General features: G+C 42.1%; 1 protein-coding gene across 4 annotated transcripts in view; it reads left to right on the top strand.

Annotated features, from left to right (window-relative positions):
• Positions 1-12,218, top strand: part of EEFSEC (eukaryotic elongation factor, selenocysteine-tRNA specific) — a 292,225-nt gene that overhangs the window by 93,213 nt on the left and 186,794 nt on the right. The window lies entirely within an intron of this gene.

Genomic DNA, 12,218 nt, shown 5'->3' on the forward strand with positions numbered 1-12,218 from the left:
TCTCAGTGGGGCCAGTCAAGTCACAGTGACCTCTGGTCTCCTTAGAAGTCCCTAATATTGGCTGCACTATAGCAGTCTGCTCAAGAGCCTGGCCTTTTGGAGCAGAGCTATGTGCTCCCTGGAACAAAGGCGGCTTGTAGATGCCAGAGTGAGGCTGCACAGGAAAGCCCTACAGGCCTTGGAGGGTTTGGGTCCCATCTGCACTTATCTTCCTGGGTTTGTGAGTTCAGTATCATTTCCCACACCCAGGATCCCAACAGGCCTCAGACGAGAGATGAGCTAAATACCTGGAATATATCATCTTTCCCCTTCAGCCACTGGGCCAAGACAAAGCTCTCCTGGATAGTTTTATAGACTGATAGGAATTGAATCTCAGAGAAAAGGAATCGATTCCGGATAAAGAAAGTGGAGGATGTGGGGGAAGCTATCGTTTGCTTAGTCAGTCCAACCAAGATAGATTAAGCTGTGCCCAAGCTGGGTCTTGTGCTGGTTGCTGTGAATACACATTAAAACCCTAGGCCTTGGTTTGTGAGCTCTCAGTGCTGGGTAGGGTGGAGAGGAAGGGCCAGGGCAAGGGAGGTCTGGGCGGAGAGGAGCAGGAGCAAAAGCAAGGCAGGGAAAGGCTGAGAATTAGCATGGGATGTGCCTTGATTCCCAGGGTAAACTGGAGGCTGGGTGAGGATTGTGGGTGAGGAGGGTAGAGAGGACCTGGTCCCCATTAGCAAGGACAGGTTGTGTGTGGCATATGGGTAAGAACAGGCACTGGAGTTCAGATGTCTTCTCTACCCTCCACTTGCTGTAGAACCCAGGATAGTCACCTAACTTCTCTAAGCCCAATTTCCTCATCGGTAAAGTGGGTGAATAATAGTTTGGGTGAGTTAAGGGATGGCATTTAGGTTCTAGAGGGAGCCCAGATAGTTGAAATTACTCTTGAATCAAGATCCTTAAGTCACCCATGGAGTAGAGTAGCCTTGGCTTTGTGAATGCAGCTTTGTCACCAGAGTTAGGGGCCACCGGGCCAGGAACTGGGGCCATTCTGTGGTGAAATCTTTGCAGAGACCGGCACACAGGCTAAGAATCCAGGCATTCCTCCTTGCCGTTCACCTGCAGGCTTTGTCCCATCCTGCTGCCTTGAAACCTGGCCACATAGCCCTGTGACAGGTGACAGATTTGCTTGTGACTGGAGAACCTGTGGAGAGGCCTGGGTGTGTTAGGCTCAAGCGTGTGTATGTGTGTGTGTCCGTGTCCGTGTGTGTGTGTGTGTGTGCGCGCGCAAGGAGCACAGAGAAGGGCTCTGTGAAGTGCAGCATGATGCTTGGCACAGGTAGAACATACCAGAACTGGGAGGTAAAAAGCACACCCCCGAAGCTGCACCACAGAGGTTGGTTTCAATCAGAGGACAGTGTTTCCCCGGTCTTATATTTATATTATATTATACTATATTATATTATACTATACTATACTACATTATATTATGTTATGTTATACTATACTATACTATACTGTACTGTACTGTACTATACTATACTATATTATATTATATTACATTACATTAGACCTGGTCTTATATTGTATTAAATAAATTTTGCTCCAAAGGACGCATTAGAGCTGATTGTTTGGCTAGGTCTTATTTTTGGGGAAACACGGTAGTAGGAGAATAACACAGTCAGGTCAATGTTTTATTTGACTATATATTTACATACTTAGCATTATAATTTTTATGTATTTCTGAATGGATAGTGCACACCCCTCTTTAAAATGAAAAGGTACAGACGAATATACAGTCAAGAGTTTCCTGTGTGTCTTTTACCTTCCTCCTCTCCCAACAGACAACCAAAAGTTCTTTCTCTCTTTTTTAGATATTTTATGCATATAGCAGCACTCATATACAAAACACACACACACACACACACACCCCTTCCCCTGCTCTTTTAACACAAATTACATTGTTCTACCCCTTTTCTCACTTCACCCTGGAAATCACTCCATAGTAGTACAGAAAGAGCTTCTTCCTTCTTTTTAGTGGCTATATGGTATTCTATCACACAAGAATATCATTATTTATTTTTACCCTGTCCTCTATTGATGGACATTTCCATGGTTTTCAACGTTAGCTACAACAAGCATGCTATAGGGACATTTCACATATACATGGGCTTGGCTGCGTCAAAGATTATGTATGTTGATAGCTATTTCCAAACTGACCTTCATAGAGGTTGTACTGATTTAACCCCTCCACATCCTCCCAACGGTATATAAATCAATTATGTATTTTAGAAAGTTCCTTTTAGGAGGCTGTTTGGAGGACAGATTTCAGAGGGACAAGTCAAGGTGAAGGAACCCATTGGGGAATAGCTTACATGGGCCTGACGTGGGCCACGGGAACTGGAGCTGGAACAGAGATGGTTTCCAGGGGTGCGTTGGTGATTTGGTAGAACTGAGAGAGACTCTTTCAGATGATGAGGTTGTATAAGCCTCAATTATTTAAAAAGGTGAGTCTGTTTTTACATAAATTGTCCTCTTCATGGTACATGATAGAACCAGTGTCCCCCTTCTGTTTGGCTATAGTAGAGACCTGTGCTCTACTGCCTGGTGACTTGACGAAAGAGGTGCCAGTGGGGCTGCTGTGAGCACCTGCCCTACCCCTCCGGGCTCCTTTGGAGCACAGCCTCACTTGTGTCCCTGGCTGATAGGGTAAGGTAGGAGAGGGGCCTGGTGAGAGCAGAGTGGAGCGGAGAGAGGAGAGTTGGGACATTCCAAGGCCTACTTAGAGTCAGAGACACATACTGTTTCTCCTAGTGGAGGCCAGAGGAGCTGCGAGGGGAGCTGTTTAAGTGACCAGGGAAGAAGAATTCAGTAATGGAGTCAGGCACCCTGGTTTGTGGTGGCCCTTGGTGCCAGTTGGCGGTATGATATAGAGCAAGTGACCCTGTGACTCTGAGTCTCACCTTCTTCATCTGAAACACTAGATTATAAAGATTAAGTGGCTGAATAGTACACATAGTATGTGTGTCAGAAAAAGAGATCACTCCTCCTTCTCACCTTCTCTCCCCTCCAGCAGCAGGTTTGGGTCATGAGAGTCACCCACAAAGTCTTCCCCCGCCTCATCATGAAAATGATTTGGTTGTGACAACTTCTCATGGGGCTAAGAGGAAATGTTTGCATATTCTTGCATCCACAAAATAATATGTTGGTTTTTTTTTAAACTATTCCAAATCCCATTAAAAAGGATACAGTCATTTCACTGGCTAACATTTGTTTTCCTAACATGACCTAATGATGGTTTCCCTCATTGACTTCTCTGTAATTTGTCCACCTGCTGTTGTTCAGCTCAGGTGTGGCTGTGTATTTAGGCCATGCTCACAATTCGGCATGTATGCATACACAAACATGCACACATGCATAAATGCGCATGCACACACGTAAATACGATGTGTGACAGTTAAACTCACGAACTCATCCTAGAAAAAGTGCTACATAACTCCTTGCTGAATATCACTATGGTCAACTACAAAGTACTCCCCTTGGGAAGCTATGCACCGACGTCAGCGCCTAGTCCACCCTTCAAAGCAATTTGGGAACTTTTTTTCTGGAATAGCCATCCGAGCTGTCATCGCATTACCCTTGATGTCCTGGATGTCATCCAAATGTCTTCCTGTCAATATTTCCTTTATTTTCCGGTAAAGAAAGAAGTCATTGGGGGCCAGATCAGGTGAGTAGGGAGGGTGTTCCAATACAGTTATTTACTTACTGGCTAAAAGATCCCTCACAGAGGGAGCGTGTGAGCTGGTGCATTGTCGTGATGCAATAGCCATGAATTATTGGCGAAAAGTTCAGGTCGTTTTCATCTAATTTTTCATGCAGCCTTTTCAGCACTTCCAAATAGTAAACTTGGTTAACTGTCCAGTTGGTACAAATTTGTAACAAATAATCCCTCTGATCACAAAAGGTTAGCAACATCATTTTGACTCTTGCTTTGAACTGACAGAACATTTTTGGTCATGGAGAATTGGCTGACTTCCATTGTGCACTTTGCGCTTTGTTCGAGGGTCTTATTGGTACACCCATGTTTCATCACCAGTGATAACACGACCCAAAACATTGTCTTACCTCTCCCAAAGGTCTTGACAAACTTCGACCCTCCTTTGCTATTGTTCATCGGTGAGCTCCTTCAGGACAATTTTTGTACACACCTTTTTCATGCCAAGATTTTGTTTTTTCTTTTTATAAGTTTATTGGGGTGACAATTATTAGTAAAGTTACATAGATTTCAGGTGTACAATTCTGTATTACATCATCTATAAATCCCGTTGTGTGTTCACCACCCAGAGTCAGTTCTCCTTCCATCACCATATATTCGATCCCCCTTACCCTCATCTGCCATCCCCCTCCCTCTTACCCTCTGGTAACCACTAAACTATTGTCTGTGTCCATGAGTTTTTGTTTCTCATTTGATTGTCTTCTTCTTTTGTTGTTTTTGGTTTATATACCACATATCAGTGAAATCATATGGCTCTCTGCTTTTCTGTCTGACTTATTTCACTTAGCATTATATTTTCAAGATCCATCTACGTTGTCACAAATAGTCCTATTTCATCTTTCCTTATCACTGAATAGTGTTCCATTGTGTATATATACCACGACTTCTTTATCCATTCATCTATCGAAGGACATTTTGGTCGTTTCCATGTCTTGGCCACCGTAAACAAAGCTGCAATGAACATTGGAGCACACGTGTCTTTATCTCTAAATGTTTTCAGATTTTTTGGGTAGATACCCAGGAGAGGGATTTCTGGGTCATACGGTAATTCTATTTTTAATTTTTTGAGGAACCTCCACACTGCCTTCCATAATGGCTGCACCAGTCTGCATTCCCACCAACAGTGTATGAGGGTTCCTTTTTCTCCACAGTCTCTCCAACACTTGTTACTATTTGTCTTGACGATAGCCATTCTGACTGGGGTGAGGTGATATCTCATTGTGGTTTTTATTTGCATTGCTCTGACGATTAGTGATGTTGAGCATTTTTTCATATGTCTATTTGCCATTCGTATGTCCTCTTTGGACAGATGTCTCTTCAGGTCCTCTACCCATTTTACAATTGGTTTGTTTGTTTTTTCGTCGTTGAGTTGCATGAGTTCCTTGTATATTTTGGATATTAGCCCCTTATCGGAGACACTGCTGTTTGCAAAACTCTTCTCCCATTCAGTTGGTTGCCTCTTTATTTTGTCGATGGTTTCTTTTGCTGTGCAGAAGCTTCTAAGGGTGATATAGTCCCATTCATTTATTTTAGCTTTTTTACTTTCCTTGCCTTTGGAGTCAAATTCATAAAACGCTCTTTGAACCCAAGGTCCATACATTTAGCACCTATGTTTACTTCTATGCAGTTTATTGTTTCAGGTCTTATGCTTAAGTCTTTGATCCATTTTGTATTAATTTTGGTACATGGTGACAGATAGCAGTCCAGTTTCATTCTTTTGCACGTGGCTTTCCAATTCCCACAGCACCATTTATGGAAGAGGCTATCTTTCCTCCATTGTATGTTTTTTGCTTCTTTCTCAAAAATTATCCGTCCATGTATATGTGGTTTTATTTCTGAGTTCTCAATTCAATTCCATTGGTCTATTTGTCTGTTTTTATGCCAATACCATGCTGTTTTGATTATTGTTGCCCTGTAGTACAAGCGAAAGTCAGGGAGTGTGATTCCTCCAGCATTGTTCTTTTTTCTTAAGATTGCTTTGGCTATTCGGGGTCTTTTGTGGTTCCAAACAAACCTGATGATTTTTCGTTCTATATCTTTAAAAAATGCCTTTGGGATTTTGATGGGAATTGCGTTAAATCTGTATATTCCTTTGGGTAATATGACCATTTTAACTATATTGATTCTCCTAATCCATGAGCATAGAATGTCTTCCCATTTCTTTGTGTCTTCTTCAGTTTCTTTTAAAAATGTCTTGTAGTATTCAGCATATAGGTCTTTCACATCCTTGGTTAAGTTTATTCCTAGGTATTTTATTCTTTTTGCTGCAATTGCAAAAGGAATTGTTGTTTTTATTTCTTTCTCTGAGATTTCACTGTTAGTATATAGGAATGCAATGGACTTTCGTACGTTGATTTTGCAGCAGGCAACTTTACTGTATTCGTTGATTGTTTCTAATAGCTTTTTGGTGGCGTCTTTAGGGTTTTCTATATATAGCATTCTGTCACCTGCAAAGAGTGACAGTTTAACTTCTTCATTCCCAATTTGGATGCCTTTTATTTTTTTCTCTTGCCTGATTGCTTTGGCAAGGATTTCCAACACCATGTTGAAAAGCAGAAGTGATATGGGACAGCCCTGTTGTGTTCCTGAACGTAGAGCAAAGGGCTTCAGTTTTTCACCGTTAATTATGAGATTAGCTGAGGGTTTGTCATATATGGCCTTTATTATGTTAAGGTATTTTCCTTCTATACCTATTTTATTAAGTGTTTTAATCATAAATGGATGTTGTATCTTGTCAAATGCTTTTTCTGCATCAATTGATATAATCATATGATTTTTGTCCTTTATTTTGTTTATGTGATGTATCACATTGATGGATTTGCGTATGTTGAACCATCCTTGTGCCCTTGGGATGAACACCACTGGTCGTGATGAATAATCTTTTTAATGCATTGTTGCATTCGATTTGCTAGAATATTGTTTAGGATTTTTGCATGTGTATTCATCAGAGATAGTCCTTACCAAATTTTGGTGTCAGGGTAGCAATGTTGGCCTCATAAAATGAGTTCGGGAGTACTGTCTCTTCTTCAATTTTTTGGAAGAGTTTGTGCAGGATTGGTATTAGATCCTCTTTGAAGGTTTCGTAGAATTCACTAGTGAAGCCTCTGGTCTCGGACATTTGCTTTTGGGAAGGTTTTGTATGACTGATTCAATTTCGTTACTGGTGATCTGTCTGTTTAGATTTTCCAGTTCTTCATGGTTCAGCCTAGGAAGGCTATATGTTTCTAAGAAATTGTCTATTTCTTGTAGGTTATTGAATTTGGTGGCATATAGTCCTTCATAGTATTCTTGGATGATCCTTTGTATTTCTGTGGCATCTGTGATAACTTCCCCTTTTTCATTTCTGATTTTGTTAATTAGTGTCTTCTCTCTTTTTATCTTAGTGAGTCTAGCCAAGGGTTTGTCAATTTTGTTAATCTTTTCAAAGAACCAGCTCTTTGTCACATTAATTTTTTCTATTGTCTTTTTGTTCTCTATTTCATTTAGTTCTGCTCTGATTTTTATTATTTCCTTTCTTCTGCTGACCTTAGGTTTCATTTGTTCTTCTTTTTCTAGTTCTTTAAGGTGTAACATGAGGTTATTTATTTGGGAGTTTTCTTGTTTCATGAGATAGGCCTGTAGTGAGATAAATTTCCCTCTTCAAACTGCTTTTGCTGCATCCCAAAAATTTTGGTAGGAAGTATTTTCATTGTCATTTGTTTCTATGTATCTTTTGATCTCTCCTCTCATTTCCCTGACCAGTCATTCTTTAAAAGTATGTTGTTTAATCTCCATGTATTTGTGGTTTTTCCTGCTTTCTTTTTGCAGTTGATGTCCATTTCAAAGCCTTGTGATCAGAGAATATACTTGGTATGATTTCAGTCTTCTTAAATTTGCTGAGGTCAGTTTTATGTCACAATATAATGTCTATCTTTGAGAATGTTCCATGTACAGTATTAAAAAATGTATAGTCTGATGTTCTAGGATGAAGTGCTCTATAAATGTCAATTATGTCCATTTCATCTAATGTGTCATTTAGGGCTGCTATTTTGTTATTTATTTTCTGTTTGGATGATCTATCCATAGCTGTCAATGATGTACTTAAGTCCCCTAGTATAATTGTGTTTTGGTCAATTTCTCCCTTTAGTTCTGTTAGTAGTTGCTTGGTATATTTCGATGCTCCCTGATTGTGGGCATAAATATTGATGACTGTTACGTCTTCTTGTTGTATAGTCCCCTTTACCATTATGAAATGTCCATCTTTGTCTCTTGTTACCTTTTTCACCCTGAAGTCTGTTTCATCTGATATCATTATGGCTACACCTGATTTTCTCTGTGTAACATTTGCTTGGAGTGTCAATTTCCACCCTTTCACTTTGAGTCCATGCTTGTCCTTGTGGCTGAGATGTGTCTCTTGGAGACAGCATATGGTTGGTTTTAGTTTTTTTAGTTTTTTGATCCAATCTGCTACTCTGTGCCTTTTTATTGGTGAGTTCAGTCCATTTACAATTAGGGTGATTATTGATATGTGAGGATTTCCTGTCATTCTATCTTTAGTTTTCTGGTAAGACTGTGTCTCCATTGTTTCTTTGCCTTTTTGTTGTTGTCTATTAGTTCTGTGTGGTGGTATTCTATGATGCTTCCCTTTGTTTCTTCTTTTATTACAGGATGTATTTCAGTTCTGGATTTTTCTTTTTTGAGTGGTTACCCTTAAGTTTATGTAAAAGAAAGTTTGATATTTTGAGTATTCCATTTTCTTCAGCACGCTTACTTTCTCCATTCACATATCCGGTTCAGGCCTTTACCCTCCCCCTTTTTATGTTTCGGTTGCCACAAATTTTCCCTGTTCATGGTGGTCGAATAGCCTCCTGTAGTATTTCTTGTAGTGCAGGTCGTGTATTAGAAAATTCCCTCAGCTGCTGTATGTCTGGAACGGTCTTTATTCCTCCTTCATATTTAAAGGATATCTTTGCTGGATATATTATTCTTGGCTTATAATTTCTCTTTCAATAGTTTGAATATTTGGTTCAAGTCCCTTCTGGCTTGTAGAGTTTCTGCTGAGAAATCTGATGATAATCTAATGGGCTTTCCTTTGTAGGTTACCATCTTCTTTTCCCTGGCTGCCTTGAGGATTCTTTCTTTGTTGTTGATTTTTGAGAGCTTTAGTACAGTGTGCCTTGGAGAAGGCCTGTTGGGATTGAGGTAATTAGGTGTTCTGTTTGCTTCTTGGATTCGAGGATCCAGTTCTTTCCACAAGTTTGGGAAGTTCTCATCAACTATTTGTTTGAATATATACTCTGTTCCCTTCTCCCTTTCTTCTTCTTCTGGTATGCCCATTATTCTTATATTGCTCTTTCTGATGGAGTCAGAAAGTTCTTTCATTTCTTTTAAATCTCAAGTCTCTTTCTCCTTCCATCCCTGTCATTTCCTGGTTTCTATCTTCGATGTCACTGATTCTTTCCTCCATCTGGTCAACTCTACTACCTAAGCTGGCTATTTCATTCTTAATTTCTTCTACTGAGTTCTTAATCTCCAGAAATTCTATTTGGTTCTTTTTTAAAATTTCAATCTCTCTCGTAAAATGTTCATGTTGTTCTTTGATTGTGTTCCTGAGTTCATTAAACTGCCTTTCTGTGTTTTCTTGCATCTCATTGAGTTTTTTCAGAACTGCAATCTTGAATTTTCTGTCATTTTAGTCACATATTTCCAAATCTTTAAGTGCCTTTTCTGGAGACTTTTCACTTTCTTTCTGAGCTTTCTTGTTGCCTTGGTTATTCATGGCAATTACTGATTTATTATTTCTCTTCCTAGACATCTACAGGAGTGGGTTGTGCAAGAGGTTGATAGGAAGAGGTCTTTCTTTTGTTTTCCAGTACGTGTTAGTAGAATGTTCTATTTTCTGTCCAACTGCAGCTTTTTTTCTCTCTCACATTATAGTGCTATGTTTTCTCTGCACTATTCCAGCTTCTCACACAATGGGGGGATTCCCTGGAAGGCGGGCTTCTCCTCTGTTAATAGTTTGCCTGGGTCATAGGGCGCCGCGTCCGTGTGGGGATGCAGAGAGTGTTGAAGTTCCAAAGCTCTTTCTGCACCAGATTCAGAGCCTGAATGTTTCAGCCGTTCTGTTTACTCCTGCAGGGATCCGCCCAGATAGGTGGTGACAGGGGCGGGTGAGTTGTGAGCGGTGGCCCAGAGCAATGGCGGCGACCACCACCACAGCCGGTACTCTTTCCACAACTCCCTCTCCTTTTCCGGAACTAGTTGGACTGCAAATCTATGTCTGTGAACCCCGGTTTTCATAACTGCAAATATTCTGTTCTTTTGATCTGACACTGTCACTTTTCTGCTTCAAGCACTGGACAGATGGGTGCGGGGTGAGCTCTGGGAGGGGAGGGAGGGGGCGGCTAGTCTCAGTGCCTAAGGATTCTGTTTTCTGCGGCAGTGAGGGCTTAAACCACCGTTTTCAGCCTTCTTCCCTCAGTCTTTTCTCCGAGATCTCTGCCGTGAGTGTTTGGTTCAGCCGTGTTATATCCCCTCAGCCCTGTGGGCCATCAGCGGAGCCCTAGCAGTCCGAGTTCTTTCCGCTCTCCCGCAGCTGCGGTAGTTCCGGGATTCAGCAAGCCTGGAGCACTGAGCTAGGTCTGCGTCTTGATCCCGCACGACTCTATCTCCACACTTCTCCCTTCCCACCTCCCCTTCTCGCGCAATTTGTCCACCTTTAGGTGAATTTAGTAGTGAGACTCTTCGTCTTGCCTGTCTTCTGTGCAGGGAGTCCTTTGTAGAGTTGTAGTTTTTCATTTATTGTAAATTCCATGGGAGATTTCCAAAGGCTCACCTCACGCCGCCATTTTGATGTCGTCAACAACCCAAGATTTTCGGTTAAGATTTTCCTAACTGTTTCTCTATTGATGATAACTTGATCTGCTATGCTTCTTAGTCAGCCAAGGATTTTGATGCAGTATTTGATGATTTTTTGCAATGTTTTCTTCAGTTTTGCTTGTTACTGGCCAACCTGACTTGTCTTCATCAGTGACGCTTTCTCTCCCCACAGAAAATGTTTAATCCATTTGTACACTGTTGTTTTCTCTATGGCAGTATCCCCGTAAACTTGGACTAACATGTCCCTGATTTCACTCCACTCTTGCTAAGTTTAACGAGAAATTTAATGCTTGTTCGTTGCTCTAATTCAAGCTCAGACATTTCATGATGGCACACAAAAACACACAACAACAATAGTGAATGCCACTCAGCAATGCTGAAACTACCACACGTCGACATGAACACAGCTGTGATACACTGATGTACCAAGGTTATGAAACCTTACCACGCTGTTTGTACAGTGCTGCCAGTGTAAGTGCATGGTGGCTAGTTTGCAAAGTAAATTGTCAAACCTCATACATGCCCACATAAATGTTGCTCTGTTGATATAGCTGAAACTTGCATGCTCCTAGTCCCCAACAAAGAATAAGAAGCCCCCCAGAAAGGACAGAAGTGAGCAGATACAGTCCAGCCAAGCATGAGAAAAATCATAATGATATCACAGGTACTGTGAGGAGAAGACCCAGGAGCCATCGAGGAGGTGCCCCCTCTTGACCCCAACTCTTCCTTTACTGTTTCAGTCCTTCTCTCTGTCTTGGCAAATCTCTAGGGAGTTCCCACATCTAACACAGATCTTTTTTCTGCTAGTTTTTCCTATGTAGGATGGAATGAAATGATAGGATTGGTGCAATAGAAAGACTTCGGTTCTGTAGTCACCCAGCCCTGCTACCAGCTAGCTATGTGGCCTAGGTGAGCTCTCTTGTAAATCTCAGTTTCCTCATCTCTAAATGGCTAACATGCCTGCCCCTCATGGTCGTTCTGAGGATTGAATGAAATCATGTAGGTCAAATCACATGCCTGCAGCCTGGTGCTAGGAAATGTGTGATAATCATTCATTTCCCACTCCGTCCGCTTTTTCCCCCCGCTTTCTTCCACCTCTCCCTCCCCTTTCCCCCACTCCCCGCCACTCCATTTGAAGCTGTTGTTTCTCAGTCTAGTTGTGTAGGACACAACTCCCTGGCCCTTGCTGGTATTATGAGCTCCCCCTGGCTGAGGCAGTCGGTTGCCAGTTGTCGGTCAGCTGCTCACAGCAGCCCACGGCAGGTTTGTCTGGCTACTGGCCGCTCATGATGGCTGCCGGCCACTCATGCTGGCTGCCGGCCACTCACGTTGGCCACCGGCCACTCATGGCAGCATATGGTAGTCCATGGCAGGACACCGCAGCCCACGGCAGCACACAGCAGCTCACGCTGGCTGCCGGCCACTTACGCTGGCTGCTGGCCACTCACGCTCGCCACTGACTACTCATGGCGGAACACAGTAGCCCACGGCAGCTCACGCCAACCTATGGCTGCTTGCGGCAGCCCAGCTCCAAGGAGAGGTGTTGTTCACAATCTTAGCTGTTGAGGGTGCAGCTCACTGGCCCATGTGGGAATCCAAC

Source organism: Rhinolophus sinicus, linkage group LG09, assembly GCF_036562045.2.
Source record: "Rhinolophus sinicus isolate RSC01 linkage group LG09, ASM3656204v1, whole genome shotgun sequence".
Taxonomy (NCBI): domain Eukaryota; kingdom Metazoa; phylum Chordata; class Mammalia; order Chiroptera; family Rhinolophidae; genus Rhinolophus; species Rhinolophus sinicus.